Source organism: Alosa sapidissima, chromosome 6 (genome assembly GCF_018492685.1).
Source record: "Alosa sapidissima isolate fAloSap1 chromosome 6, fAloSap1.pri, whole genome shotgun sequence".
NCBI lineage: Eukaryota > Metazoa > Chordata > Actinopteri > Clupeiformes > Clupeidae > Alosa > Alosa sapidissima.
In genome coordinates, this window is record NC_055962.1 from 7,301,513 (window position 1) to 7,319,012 (window position 17,500).

A 17,500-nucleotide genomic window follows, 5' to 3' on the forward strand; every position below is an offset into this window, starting at 1 on the left:
CGAGAGAGTTTAGTAGTGTATGCGAGAAGGTATAGTAGTGAATGCAAGAGAGTATAGTAGTGAATGTGAGAGAGTATAGTGGTGTATGCGAAAGAGTATAGTAGTATATGTGAGAGAGTATAGTGGTGTGTGTGAGAGAGTTTGCATGAAACGGAAGGGAGTTTGCATGAAACGGAAGGAGTTTGATTTCTCAGTTCCTGATTGGTTTGTCAATGTCACTTCTCTCTAGCTAGCCAATTAAAATCAAGGAAGGGGCGGGACCTACACTGTCAACAATGTTCGTGTAGACCTAGTGGTGGTCTCTCGCATACACCACTATACTCTCTCACATTCACTACTATACTCTCTTGCATTCACTACTATACCTTCTCGCATATACTACTATACTCTCTCACATTCACTACTATACTCTCTTGCATTCACTACTATACCTTCTCGCATACACTACTAAACTCTCTCGCATACACTACTAAACTCTCTCGCATACCAGTGGCGGAGCTAGGGGGTGGCTTAGGGGGCTTAAGCCCCGAATCTTTTTTTAGTGTTTTAAATTCCCGGCAACTCTTATTTCCAATATAACTTCCCCTCGGTTTCTCTATAAATGTCACAAAATGCTCTATTACTGAGGAATTATATCCCTTATTTTCAAAGCCCAATATTGAAAAATAATTGGACTTGCTACACGATCTATGCCAGGTCTCTGGGCTATCCGCTATGGTGATTTCAATGGTTAGATTGATTTGTTTAGATCCAGTGAAAATGCTGCCTTGACAATGCTGCATTGATCACTTTTACAGTCTGTGATAAAACACTTTTTGTACATGTTGTTGAAACGTTATGGATATTAGAAAGTTTTTCAAAAGACCACTCAGCTCCGTTCAAGCAACAGCATCGCCCAGTGAACTGACGGATGGTGTTGTTTCAGGTTGGTGATTTCACGTTAAGAGCTTTCAGTCAGTTAGGCAGGCTAACGTTAGGCTACTTGGCTAGCTCCCTACATGCTTAACGTTAACGTTAAATGTCCTCGTTCGTCGGCGGAAAAGGCAAATTCAGTACTCTCATAGGCTAGCTAAGCCTACTGCAGAATAAGAAATACCAGCTCCCAAAACAAAGTGATCCTCGTCTTGTAATAAATTAGGCTACTTTTCAACTTTTCAGTGTCATATGTTGCACAAAAGAATGTTAACTGTTAGCCTACCTTAAAACCTTGTTGATATCCTATCCACCACCACAGATCTTATAATCCAAGAGTCCACATAAATATAAAAGTCATGTTATGTTGTTTTGGCTGCCTAACTAATTATTAACTAAAAAAAAAAAAAAAAACATTACAATGATACATAGGTGCCAACTCTCACGCATTGGCCGTGAGACACACGCATTTGATTAGTTTCACACACTCACACGCCACACCCCCGATTTCTCACGCTGAAGTGTCAACCCGGTCGGTCAGATGCCTGAAAAATGAGTTTAGCCTATCTATAGATCTACCTGTTGAGCCACGGTTATGCTTTCAGAGACGGTGAGAGGGTTCAAGAGCACCCCCTGTCTGTGGAATTTTCTAAATTTTCTCTCATTTGCGATGTACTTCAGAAGCCGTCCCAGGCGCATTTCCCCCGCATTTCCCCGGCTTCAGGTATGCTTTGAGTATTATTGAGTATTTTTCACGCTGAAGTGTCAACCTGGTAGGTCAAATACCTGGCAGATGAGGTTCAACTAAACTAAACCTATACATATGATATCACACATCAGGTGAACGTGCGGAATCTAAGCTTTCCAATGATATTAGCGCCAAGTTGCTGTGATAAATGGTTCGCGAGAAAATTAACGTTGAACCGAGGTGCAATTTAGGCTAATCATATTTGGATTTTGCACACAGTGCACACCCATTACTCTCGGTTTAATATTTCACTAACCCTTCACACAACACGTGGCAAACCCAGTATCACAATAAACAGCAAACCGTACCGAATACGAGGATAAGCATGCCTCTGTGCAATAAGTGGTTCCTGAGTAATCCGGTTTTGAAATTGCAACACATTTCTACATAGCCTCATTGGGGCGAAATTATAATGTATTCTAATGTAAACTATTTGTCAGTAGGCCTACATACATTTTTGTAAATTGCTCAGCCATAGATTATCCCACCATCATGGTTCTTATATTGTCAGGTTCCAGCCAATCCCATTACAGATAAATGAATATATTTATATTGGCATGCTTCCTAGTGACATTAATGCAAAAATATGAAGAAAATCAAATAACAAGACACAAATATTGATATAAAGCCTGACATAAGCCATATGCAAACATTCACATCATGCAGATATGGGTACATCCTGAAAAAGGAATAGCATGTAGGCTATAGGCTATGGCCATTACAATGACCAATATATTATCTTAAATAAACCAGCTGAATAACACAGGTGACCACTTCTGCATAATTTCATTGAGTGCTGAAATGTACACACATTTTTGAACATTTCTGAACTGTGAAATGTAGCATATGTTTTTGTGGTTGTGAACTTATTGCAATATCACCATAACTATTCCACCTGTGTGTGCATGGTTATAATTCTGAAGTGCAAAATAGCTTAGGCTACAGCACAAATATTTCCATAAAAATAAGCAAGTTTGACCTCTGAATTTATTTTGAAAGTGCACCTGATTGATGCATTTAAAAGTTAAAATATACAAACATTTCTTAAATTCTTACAAAACACCCACCCACTTTTTAAAATTGTTAGTTTGGACCCCCATTTAATTAATTTCGTAGGCTGGCTTTATTTTGTTATATAGAAGTATCTAAATAACTTGTTAAAATGTACCAGAATTCAGGAAATTGCATCTAGTCCAAAATTTTTTTTTCTGGGGGAGGACCCCCATACCCCCCCCCCCTCTGAAATGTCCCACCCACTTTTACAATGCCTCCGACGCCCATGGTCCTAGTAGTAGGCTAGATCCTTTTGATACCAATGTTCATTTAACTCTGGGACCCTGGTCCCAGGGATGGATTACTGCACGGGCATTCTGGGCCCAGACCCAGGGGCCCAAGGTGTCAGGGTGCCCTGAAGCCCAAGCCTTTGCATGGAATCATTGCCTCAATATCAACACATCAGGATGTAGGCTATGAATCTGATTGAATTTAGTATTGGACATCCCCAAAATGCTAGCCTGACGAGCCAGACCCACATTAAAATGTAGGGTCTGGGCACTCACCGTTCGCAGTGCTCAGTCCGAGGGGTGGGATAATCGGTTGTCTTTCAAATTCCCTCTGCACGCAAAAGGACAGCACTGAGTCCCATGCGTTTTCCCACCAACGGAGCTAGTTGGCTAGTTCAAACTTTTGCCATCTCAAAACAAGCGTAACTCGTGTCACACTGTTGGCCAACAGCAATATCCATCTTCTTTGTTTTCAAGTAGCAGGGAATTTAAGCCAAACCGTTGCAACTCTGCCATCAATCATTATGTTATGCCCCCCTAACGACTCTATAGACAATTTGATTGGCCTGATAGAAGTTTAATTTTTCGAGCTCACAAGCCAACGGAGAGTTGCTAGACTAGCCCTGGAAGCAAATGTAATTTGCTGCCGCTAGGGTGTGTCTAGATTTCTAAGCTACCAAAATGCACCAGAATACAGGAAATCACATCAAACAAATGAAGAAAATTCTGGGGGAGGACCCCCAAACCCCCCTTCCACATGTGCGACAATTAGTGGGGAGCCCTTAATACATGTGGGCCCAGGGGCCCGAAAGTTCATAATCTGTCCATGCCTGGTCCCTACACCTGAGAACCACTGATGTACGTTTTTTTTTTACTGTACGGTATAATGCTGAATGAGCCAAACAAAAATTTCCGCAGCAAAATTTTGGTTGGCCCCACCAAATCTCACTCCAAGGTTTTTTGAAAAGTTGGCAGCCCTGATGATATATTGAGAGGAAAGGGCCCTTTCCATAAGTGTGTTAATCAAGCACCATGCAGTCTGCATTCATAATCTAGGTGCTTGATTTTATGCACCTGTGTAAAGGGACCTGATGAAACCTATGAATAATCTTGCTAAATTACAAAATTAATATAATTTAGAAACGCCTATGTCAAGATGATAATGCATTCCTTCTTAAATACCCTTGTATCATGATGACTGGCCATACTGTAATTATATCATAATATTATGTATATTATAGTATAAGATATTCTATTTATTTGTCACACAGATGAGATCAGGGAAGAGGAAGAAGGAGAATAGCAATAATAAACAATAATGTCATATCAAACAATAGCCTAATGAAAATAAACAAATACTATAATATACAAACCATAAGAAACGCTTAATTAACTAAGTACATGCTAAATAGATATGAACAGATATTGCCTCTTGAAAGACCCAAAACTATAATTTTACACAGTGTAGTGCCAGTCAGATACCTTGAATCTGTTGAATGTTAATTTCACATTTTTTAAGTCTCAATGTGTCCATTAGTTTACACAAAATTCACTAGAAGTCATTATTTAAGGGGTTATTTTAAAAAAAAATTAAATGGGCTAAGCCCCGAATGTTTACAATGTCTGGCTCCGCCCCTGTCGCATACACTACTATACTCTTTTGCATACACTAGTATACTCTCTCGCATACACTACTATACTCTCTCTCACATACACTACTATACTCTCTCACATACACTACTATAGTCTCTCACATACACTACTATATTCTCTCACATGTACTACTAAACTCTTTCACATACACTACTATACTCTCTCACATACACTACTATACTCTTTACTCTCTCACATACACTACTATACTCTCTCACATTCACTACTATACTCCTTCACATACACTACTATACTCTCTCACATACACGACTATACCCTCTCATACATACATGTAAAATGACTATAATAGTGAGTGTGCATGAGTATAGTGGTGTATGTGCAAGATTATGATAGTGTGTGTAAGACCAAGTATGAATTAAGGCCTAGACGGCCCCTCATACATAAACACACACACACACATACACCTACACATACACACACACACACACACACACATACACATACACATACACACACACACACTCACACAGACACATAATATAAAGGTCCTCTCCTTAGTAATTATCTGTGCTGCACCTTGTCGTTACACAGACTCCAACTAAATACAGCTTACCAACAGACAATTACAAAAAATGCTTGTTTAATACACACACACACAGACACACAAAAAAAATAAGCACACACACACACACGCACACACACACATACACAAGAAGTAATTTGACACTAAAAAATGTTGACATTGGTGAGTTGTGTTTCACAATCATAGCCACTAGAGGGCGAACCTTCACTGCCCCATCAAAATCAACACCATGTCAGGACTCTGTATTTCATTAGGAAACAACCTGTCATTTCTTAACCCTCCTGTTGTGTTCGTTTTGTGTTTACTAGTTTTGTGTTCCCGGTCAAAAATGACCGCTGCATTACAACTTGTCATAAATCCACAGTAACACATATATTATCATTTAATGTTGTGATAGACCTTTGTATCAACTTGTGTTCTATTAGATATAACCAGATTTTAATTTCCTATTCTATATGGCTTGCAGGCCTCATTGACCTGAGCTCATGCAAGTCAGAAAGGGGAAGATTCTATTGGGGAAGGAAAGGTTCCAGTGGGGGCTGGCATAGAAGCAAAGAGGGGGAGTCAGGGTGTGTGTGTGTGTGTTTTAATGTACATAAGCACACATACAGTCCATCTGATCAATAACTATGTGCCTGGACTCAATTTTATATACTGACCATTGTCTCACCCGTTCATTTCTAATGGCCGGTCATTTTTGAGGGGGAATACTCATAAATAAAACACTCAAATTGTTATAAAAATGATCAAAATGTGTTTTGTGTGTTCAGAATAATGCCCTGTGTTAACAAAGTCATGGAGCCTCATGGTAGTCAGAATAAGTTAACAATATTTTTGAGAGAAAAGAAGTGTCAATCAGTCACATTTGACCACGAACACAACAGGAGAGTTAAATAACTTGTGTGTGTTTAGGGTGGCTAAAGCTACTGTACATGTTTTCACATTGCTAAGTACATTGTGACCTTGGTCACCAACATTTACTACTCCTTTGGCATAAAGGGCAAAGTCCAAGAGATATATGACACGTCAATCAGCCAGGAAGTATGACAGAGATCCGGCCGAAATAAGTTCAATACATCACCCACTATACAGAAAACACATCTCTACACATCTCTACATATCATAAATAGAAATGGCATGATGTCAGTGTGAGAAATGAACTGAAATCAAACTTTATCGTCAATCATCATGAATACATCATTCCAATGTAAATCTATCTGCTGCCCAGGCTTAGATGTCTCTAAAGGGGTGTCACTGCGGCCAGCAGAGGCACGACTCTCACTGAACACACTGACCTACAGAAAATTGGCACAGGATGTGAGCATGAGAGCATGTGTGTGTGTGTGTGTGTGCGTGTGCATGTGCGTGTGTACGTGTGCGTGTGCGTGTGCATGTGCATGTGCGCGCGCGAGTGTGTGTGTGTGTAGGTAGGTGTGTGTGTGTGTGTGTATGTCTGGGTGTGTGTGTGTGTGAGTGTGTGTGAGTGTGGTGTCTACGTGTACATCCAGTCTGAGACAGTGATTGAGATGGAAATTGTAAAATGGCAACACATATAGCTGCTTAGACAGATTGGGGTCATCGAGTGCTTGGGACTGCATGCGGTTCCGAGTGTGTCAGTGTGGGTGTATGTGTGTCTGATGTCTGTGTATGTGTGTGTGTGTGTGTGTGTGTCAGTGTGGGTGTATGTGTGTCTGATGTCTGTGTATGTGTGTGTGTGTGTGTGTGTGTGTGTGTGTGTGTGTACTTGTGAAAGCTAAACCGCAGACAGCGAGGAGACAGACAGACGTGTGTCAACACTTCGATCATGCCATTGCAACACAGATGCTCTCTCTCTCTCTCTCTCTCTCTGTCTTACTCTCTCTCTCAATTAAAGAGAGAGAGAAAGAGAGAATGTGTAAGTGTGAGACACAGAGAGAGTAATGGAGAGAGAGAGAGAGAGAGAGAGAGAGAAAGTGTGTTTGTCATAGAGAGACAGAGAGAGAGAGAGAGAGAGAAAGAGAGAGAGAGGGAGAGAGAGAAAGAGAGACCAACTATCAACTGCTGCAGAACAGCAAGTGGAATTTCTGGTTGACTGAACACGCTAGTCTGTTTTAGGTCGCCAGTTTGTCGGCACCTTTTGGAGTGTGCCACTGACTCGCCTGCTCGGATGTCCAGAACTTTCCGAGTCACTGTGAAAACGAATGAATGAATTTAGCCGCCTTGACTGACCCGATTCTTAGGAATACCAGCTTGTCATTGCGTGTCATTCAGAGAGGATGGAAAGTAGGTTAAATTAAGCGTTGCCTTTAAAAAGAGCTGCCGAGGGACAGGGTGGGCACACAGTCAAAGAGAGACACAAACACAAATCACAAATCACATGCACACACCTCATTCAGTATTTTTACTCTTCTCTCTACCTCCATGAATGCCCTATTACAACTCAGTTAAATGCAATCAATCAATTTACATTGATTGTAATAGTTCACAGAGTTCAAACGAGTAAGAGAAGGGAGGCAGAGAAAGATGAGTATAAGTATATATACTCTTTTGATCCCGTGAGGGAAATTTGGTCTCTGCATTTATACCAATCCGTGAATTAGTGAAACACACTCAGCACACAGTGAACACACACTAATCCCGGCGCAGTGAGCTGCCTGCAACAACAGCGGCGCTTGGGGAGCAGTGAGGGGTTACTGTAGGTGCCTTGCTTAAGGGCACTTCAGCCGTTTTTTACTGGTCGGGGTTCGAACCGGCAACCCTCCGGTTACAAGTCCGAAGGCCAAGGCCAGGAGTAAACGAGAGAGATATGAGACTCATTGTCATTGCGTGTCAATCAGAGGATGGAAGGTGGGTTAAAATAATCACTGCCTTCAAAAAGAGCTGCAGATGAGTAGACTGGACACACGGGCATGGAGGAGCACACACAATGGGTCTGTCTGTGAACGTTTTCCCTTCCTCTCACCTGTGGTGTTGCATCTCAATTGCGGCTCTGTCCTCCGCACTGGAAAGAATCATCTGCCCCTTGCTCTCTAGGTCGGTACAGAGCGAACTGGACCGATATCAGTTCACCTATAAGTGCAGTCACAACACCGAATATGCTGTTGCTACGCTCGCACACCAAAATCACAAACCATATGCTAGATTATTGTTTCTTGACTTCTCCTCCACCTTCAGTACCATTACAGTTTTTTTCAATCGCTAACAAACACTTACCCATACTTCAGATACTTTTTCTAAACTCAGACTCACACCTATAAAACACAGCTGGCCAAATGGATAATTTTCTTCTCAAAAACACATTTTGTTAAATATACTACTAACACATCTTTCTCTGCACACACTAACTTTACCAAAACACTGGAAATCTGACTCAAAATGAAATTATTCTGTCAAAGAATAACACTTTTTTTCACTTCACAAGGTACATGCAGTCAATCAAAGTACACCAGGTTTCAAAACACTTGCTATTGTTGACATTACAAAAACTGCATAGACTTTTATGTTTCAGTTTTACAGGTATTTGCATGCAATTTTTACACTAAATTTCTTGGTTGGGAACTGTATGTCCACATGTTATGTTCACATACAAAAGCATTCCAGGAGGTACAAATACTGTTTACAGTATGATAGAACAGAAAACGTTTTACAGTATTGTAATGCTTACAGTGAACAAAAATATCCATGAAACACACAAGCATTCTGAACAAAAAAACAACAGCAAAAAGCCCAGATAAAAAGGAGGGAGCTAAAAAAAAATTACTGTATCTAATCTCTGCAATCTTCAGGGTTAGGCCACATGTTTTCATCAACATCGCATTGATTACATGGTGAATGATAGTGGCACAAACTTCATCACTGATAGCAGTTCTTGCAGCCAAATGGAATGCCAGGTCACATTCTTACACCTCTACCTTGCCCTCTCCTTGGGCCTGCTCTTCTCCCTGGCCCTGCTCCTCTCACTGCTCCTGCACCTCTCACTGCATCTCTCATCTGGGCCCCTTGCTCTTACTCTTCCTCGTCCAGACATTACAGTGTTTGTTTTTTTCTGTTTCTGTTTCTAAAAACATTACTCCTCAAAGTCCTCCTTTTACTGTGTCAGTGTAATAGAACAAAATAACCCCTGCCACTGAGTCTAAGCCAGACTGGAATCAGCTGTGGTTGGCCCAATTTACCCAACATAAATCAGTTGTGTGTCAGTTATTGAATTGTTTGTTTATTATCAGCTAAGATATATTGTTTTTGAACTGATATCATTGCAGAAGCAGAGGTTTTTATACTGTATTTAAGGTTTGGAATATTGTTTTTACTATTGTGGGATGTTGTGTGTTAACATTCGTAAGTACTGCAAAAACAATCCATAATTCTGTTGGGAGGTATAGCTTGTCTGTTAAGAAAATGTAAGCATTGTGGAAATGTGTTCACTGACTGCATATCGTGTGAAAACAACATGAAATGTGTGAATGGTATGGCCACAAAAGACCGATGATGTGCTAATTGTATTTAGAGTTTTGAAAATGGGACAACTGGTTGGACAAACGCTTTTTAGCGTCTGAAAAAAAACTGTAAACCGGATTTATTTCTCTCCAAAATGTAACAGCTGGACATTAATTCATGCCTCATTCATTGGTACCACTCTTTTCTCATCAGTGGACAACAGCTGGTCAAGGTCAACAACACGCACTCCCCTCTGGTCACAAGCGAGTAGTGGGGCTCCACAAGGATGTGTGAGCTCACCATTACTCTTCACAGTCTACACTAACGACTGCACCATCAGTACTCCTGACCAATACCTCATGAAATGTTTTGATGATACGGCACTGGTGGCTCTGATGACAGGGGAGATGTAGCCTGACCTCTATTATGAGAGTGTGAGCAAAGTCCAATGGTGTGAGCAAAATGCTCTCATAATGAATCCCATCAAAACAGAGGAGGTCATTTTTAGGAATAACACAACACACATGCTCCAGTCATAATTCATGATAAACCTTTAAAACAGTCATCATCCTTCAAATATTTAGGGGTATATGTGGATAGTGTCTTCTCTTGGTCATCGCATGTGGATTACAATTGCAAAAAAGTCCAACAGAGAATTTATTTTCAGAGGAGACTTAAATCCTTTGAAGCCAGCAAGGACATCCTACGCCAGTTATTCACATACACATCCAGCTAAAAGCTAGGATATTTAAACATTTGTTTAAAGTTGGTGGGTCACACAATGGAGGATCACTTCTTTGAGAGCTGGACTAAACACAATCTCAGACTAGCAGACAAGATTGCACTGGACCCCTCCCTGGTGTTACATAAGGAGTACCATCTGGAAGACGCTTTAGGATGCCCAACTGTGGGAGAAATACTGTACATGCAAACACTCTTTCCTCCCTCACTCTGCGTCATTACTCAACAGAGGAGCGTAAAGTAGATCCCTCACTCCTAGTTTAACATGTTGAGGAGTGATTTATTTCCCTGGCTCCTTCTAGAATTCTACGCGAATGTTCTATAGTTTCTGTGTTCTTTACACAGTCTATGGGAGAAATCCCTGAGGGTAATTGTCGCATCATAATGCGAAGCTCTTTGTTCCCGAACGTTCTAATCAAGTCAATTCATTTGTTTACAGTACATGGCATTTTTCATGAAAGTAAGTACAGTTCATGGATTTCTTTATGATGAAGGACCTGGTTACTACACACAAAAATACTGTTATGGTGGTGACAACTGGATAGAGATACAGAGACAGTAAGCTGAGCATGTGAGGGATATTAAGAGATGAATACATAAGGTTAGTTAGACATGACACAATGTGTGTAATGTGACATGTTAAGACACACACACACACAATTACAGTATGCAGACTTTTTAAGTATTTATTCACAGTTCTTTTTCCCTGCACTTGGGATGTGCACAATGACCTCCTCTAACTGATGATAATGTTTTGAGCAGTATTGTGGGATAGCAGTCGGAGATTTATAATAAAAAGGATGATTGACATTAAGGGATTATTAAGGCCTTATAGTTACAAAACACTTCAACGTATTAGAACTGAGAAATCAAAGGACTTTTGTGTTTAATTAATTGAAGGACTGTTTTCGATGAATGCCTTATGCACAGAGTTAATTGAATTACAAACACAAACGTGCATGCCAGCACACACACACACACACACACAGTCTCACACACTCTCTCATTCAATTTGACATGCACACAGACATTCACATGCTCTCGCTCTCTCGCCAAATCCCACACACTCTCACTGCCACACACACTGACAACACACTCACTCACACACACACTCAGTGTCACACACACACACACACACACACAAAGAGAGAGAGAGACAGACTATCAGTCTCATGTGTCTCAGAAAAAAAACACAGACCCTCTGTCTGAAACGCTCTCACGCTGCTATGCAAGCTTATACCCACCTGTTGGGTTGATAATGAATAGGTAATTAACCTTTATGGACCAGAGCATTAATCAATTAGCTGTAACACATTACCATCAAATGAGCGACTGTGCAAATATAATGCTTAACACGCATGTACACACACACACTCACACACGCACACACACACATGGACCATTAGGGTGACTGTGGGGTCTGTGTGAGGTCTATTTCAGGGAGCACATCAAACAGACACATGCCAAAGCTGTTACTGACATCCTGCTTCACAGAGGAGCCAAATGTGACTGACAACCCCCCCCCCCCAAAAAAAAGACACCGCCATTTCTCCCCCTTCCTTCTTCTGCCGACCTAAATCCAGAGAGAGAGAGAGAGAAAAAGAGAAAGAGACTATGTGCCATAAGATGCAGGATATTTCTATAGCTCTTTTGAGTGTGTTAGTGGAGCCAGTGCTGAGTGCCGGACTGCTGTCTGTCTGTCTGTCTGGCTGTCTATCTGCCTGCTTGTCAATTTTTTTTACTCTGTCTCTACATATATAGGTGCATATGCCTATATTTATTCAGAGAGAGAGAGAGAGATTTATACACACACACACAGACACACACACACACACACACACATACATGCATACACACACTGTGATTTCAGGCCATCCCTAAGATCCTCACTGGTTACCTCTTTTAGGAAGAGGGTGGTTGGGAGGCAGAGTTGGGCTTTCTCTTTCAAACACAAACACACACACTTACACACACACACACACAGGGCTCTCCCACCCTCGTCCTTTCTCTCTCTCTGCTGGACACCAGATCCTGCTGTCTTTTTGAAGCACTTTCAAAGGGCCTCTAGGAGCCTCCAGAGAACTTTCCGTCTCAACTTGAACTGTGACCCCGCACGCTGTTCACACACGCACGGCACATGTACACACACACACACACACACACACACACACACACACACACACACAACACCTGCAGCCAAGATCCCAGACAAACTATCTGGGATCTAAATACAGATAGCAGTGATGGCAACAGAGTTAGGGGTCAGACAACACCACACACACCACACACACACACACCACACACACACACACACACACACACACCACACCACACCACACCACACCACACAACACAACACCACACACACCACAAACACACACACAACACCACACACCACACAACACCACACACACCACACCACACAACACAACACCACACCACACAACACAACACCACACCACACCACACCATACCACACACACACACCACACAACACCACACACACCACGCACACACACACACACAACACCACATCATACCACACACACACCACACAACACAACACAACACCACACCACACACACCACACAACACAACACCACGCACACACACAACACCACACCATACCACACACACACAACACCACACACACACACATCACCACACAACACAACACCACACCATACCACACACACACACACAACACCACACACACACACACACCACACACCACACCACACCACACCACACACACCACACAACACCACACCATACCACACACACACACACACACACACAACACCACACACACCACACAAACACACCACGCACACACACACATCACCACACCACACCACACAACACAACACAACACAACACCACGCACACACACAACACCACACCATACCACACACACACAACACCACACACCACACACACACACACACACATCACCACACCACACAACACAACACCACACCATACCACACACACACACACAACACCACACACACCACACACCACACCACACCACACACACCACACAACACCACACCATACCACACACACACACACACACACACAACACCACACACACCACACACACACCACACAAACACACCACGCACACACACACATCACCACACCACACCACACAACACAACACAACACCACACCATACCACACACACACACACACACACACACAACACCACACACACACACACACACACCACACCACACACACCACACCACACACACAACACAACACAACACCACACCACACCACGCACACACACACACACAACACCACACCACACAACACAACACAACACCATACCACACACACACACACACACACAACACCACACACACACACACCACACCACACCACACAACACCACACACACCACACAACACAACACCACACCACACCACACACACACAGACACGCACACAACACCACACCACACTACAACAACAGCATATCACAACCAGACCTCTCTCACATTGAACTGAGTTGTACGATGGCTTCCACTTTAGTATTTGAGTAAGTTCCATCATGAAGAGCATTTGTATAGATCTGCATTTAGCAATCTCAAACACTGATCAGACATCAGTTATCAATCAACAATTGCACTCTATATGATGCAAAGGAATTCCACTGCAAATGTGTTTTCATAAATTCATATTGAGGAGTATTTGGAGTTGGCTATGGGGTATCACATGGTGTTGTTGTCAGTGGTGTGTTGCTGTGGAAGCACAGAGTCTGGGCTCAAGATTGTGTCAGGGGATGCTGCGATTGGCTGGATCCCTTTCTTACATCACAGACAACTTGGAAGCACCTGTCTTCAGATAGTCTTACCGCCAGTATGACACACAGTACACAGTTTACAAACCAACACACACACACACACACACACACAGACACACACACACACACACCACACACACACACACACACATACCTGCAGGCTATAGCCTTTCCCACATTTTCTGTTAAAAGTGCTATGTGGAGCTATGTGTTTGTTTGTTTACTGTAAAACATCCATCACATTTGCACACTGACTCCGAAACATTTGTTCTGAAAAAAAAAGGGGGGGGGGGGGGGCTCTCAGTCCAGTTAAAAGCTAGGATATTTAAACATTTGTTTAAAGTTGGTGGGTCACACAATGGAGGATCACTTCTTTGAGAGCTGGACTAAACACAATCTCAGACTAGCAGACAAGATTGCACTGGACCCCTCCCTGGTGTTACATAAGGAGTACCATCTGGAAGACGCTTTAGGATGCCCAACTGTGGGAGAAATACTGTACATGCAAACACTCTTTCCTCCCTCACTCTGCGTCATTACTCAACAGAGGAGAGTAAAGTAGATCCCTCACTCCTAGTTTAACATGTTGAGGAGTGATTTATTTCCCTGGCTCCTTCTAGAATTCTACGCGAATGTTCTATAGTTTCAGTGTTCTTTACACAGTCTATGGGGGAAATCCATGAGGGTAATTGTCGCATCATAATGCGAAGCTCTCTGTTCCCGAACGTTCTAATCACATATTTGTGACCGTACTCCTCAATGGACATTACCTGTGTATGCTACACCTCTTACATTATGATCTTGAATGTTATTTTTAATGTCTTTCTATGCTGATTGTTGAGTTGTAATGCAAAACAAATTTCCATGTAAACGGACATCAAAGTATTATGTTACCTTATAAAGTGAACCAAACTAAGTCAATTCATTTATATACATGGCATTTTTCATGAAAGTAAGTACAGTTCATGGATTTCTTTATGATGAAGGACCTGGTTACTACACACAAAAATACTGTTATGGTGGTGACAACTGGATAGAGATACAGAGACAGTAAGCTGAGCATGTGAGGGATATTAAGAGATGAATACATAAGGTTAGTTAGACATGACACAATGTGTGTAATGTGACATGTTAAGACACACACACACACAATTACAGTATGCAGACTTTTTAAGTATTTATTCACAGTTCTTTTTCCCTGCACTTGGGATGTGCACAATGACCTCCTCTAACTGATGATAATGTTTTGAGCAGTATTGTGGGATAGCAGTCGGAGATTTATAATAAAAAGGATGATTGACATTAAGGGATTATTAAGGCCTTATAGTTACAAAACACTTCAACGTATTAGAACTGAGAAATCAAAGGACTTTTGTGTTTAATTAATTGAAGGACTGTTTTCGATGAATGCCTTATGCACAGAGTTAATTGAATTACAAACACAAACGTGCATGCCAGCACACACACACACACACACAGTCTCACACACTCTCTCATTCAATTTGACATGCACACAGACATTCACATGCTCTCGCTCTCTCGCCAAATCCCACACACTCTCACTGCCACACACACTGACAACACACTCACTCACACACACACTCAGTGTCACACACACACACACAAAGAGAGAGAGACAGACTATCAGTCTCACATGTGTCTCAGAAAAAATACACAGACCCTCTGTCTGAAACGCTCTCACGCTGCTATGCAAGCTTATACCCACCTGTTGGGCTGATAATGAATAGGTAATTAACCTTTAAGGACCAGAGCATTAATAAATTAGCTGTAACACATTACCATCAAATGGAGCAACTGTGCAAATATAATGCTTAACACGCATGTACACACACACACACACACACACACACACACATGGACCATTAGGGTGACTGTGGGGTCTGTGTGAGGTCTATTTCAGGGAGCACATCAAACAGACACATGCCAAAGCTGTTACTGACATCCTGCTTCACAGAGGAGCCAAATGTGACTGACAACCCCCCCCCCCCAAAAAAAAAAGACACCGCCATTTCTCCCCCTTCCTTCTTCTGCCGACCTAAAGCCAGAGAGAGAGAGAGAGAGAGAAAAGAGAAAGAGACTATGTGCCATAAGATGCAGGATATTTCTATAGCTCTTTTGAGTGTGTTAGTGGAGCCAGTGCTGAGTGCCGGACTGCTGTCTGTCTGTCTGTCTGGCTGTCTATCTGCCTGCTTGTCAATTTTTTTTTACTCTGTCTCTCAGGGCTCCGAACCGGTTCAAGGAACGAAAACGAAAACCAAAAACGAACGGAATTTTACGGAATTTTACGAGGAGCGGAAACGGAAACGAAAACAAAATGGTCTTCAACTGTTCCGGAACAGAAACGTTATTCTGAAATCCACAAAACCGGTTAATAACGTTCTCTATATATTTTATAAAATTTCACAAAAGCATATCCTAAGTGATCTACTTCTTTGATTGTAGACGGACAGCCTAATAATTTGATTTCTGCAGTTTGAAAAAAAAAAACGAATAAATGGACCTTTGATCCAAATGTGTATATTTTGTCTTGCTGTTGTAATGTAACCTATCCGTCTGCCACTTCGGATCTTAGGCCAGCTCGTAGCGTAGGCTACTGAAACTGATTTGGAAATTGTTTGTAGCCTATGCGTAATAGCCTATTTTGCCTGTCCACGCCTTGCCGTTTTAAAGTCGGGATTTGAAATGTTTGCGCAATTATAGCCTATTCTATGTAGAAGAGTTAAACGGGAAATTTGAGATAGGCCTTGTCAGCAACAGACAGGTTCGTTTATAAACAGGGTTGGAATTATAGCGCAAGCCTTTGAAGATCTCCATATGGATAAAACTTAGGCTACAACCAGGTAAGGAGTTTAGCACGTATCCAGAAATATTTTGGATAAGAAATTATTTATAGGCATAGGTTAGGCCTACAGTAAGTCTGTAGGCTATGGGATGGATAGCCCATCTGAATGTTTTTGGATGCCGCCTGTGATTTATTATTTTTGGGCATAGCTACGGTATATTCTAAATCAAGGGGGAAATAATGAGTACGTCTATTCTAAGGTAAAGTCCACAAAATTAGACTTGATAGGCCCGCCAAACACTGCCGGAACTTTAAGAATGAACGATATTTTGCGTTCCGAACCGGTTCAGGACCAATATGTTGGTGGCGGAACGCATGCAAGAACGAAAACGTTAAACATAGGCCTACCTGAACCGTTCGGAACGGAACGTTTGAAAAATAATTTTGTTTTCAAGCCCTGCTGTCTCTACATCTATAGGTGCATATGCCTATATTTATTCAGAGAGAGAGAGAGAGATTTATACACACACACACACAGACACACACACACACACACACACACAGACACAGACACACACACACACACACAC

General features: G+C 41.9%; 1 long non-coding RNA gene across 1 annotated transcript; it reads left to right on the plus strand.

The window, feature by feature from the left end:
- Positions 1-791: 791 nt before the first annotated feature.
- On the plus strand, positions 792-16,969 carry LOC121710993. Its single transcript, XR_006032203.1, has 3 exons — positions 792-1,020; positions 7,643-7,646; positions 16,958-16,969. It is a non-coding gene; the product is annotated as an uncharacterized LOC121710993 (long non-coding RNA).
- Positions 16,970-17,500: the final 531 nt, after the last annotated feature.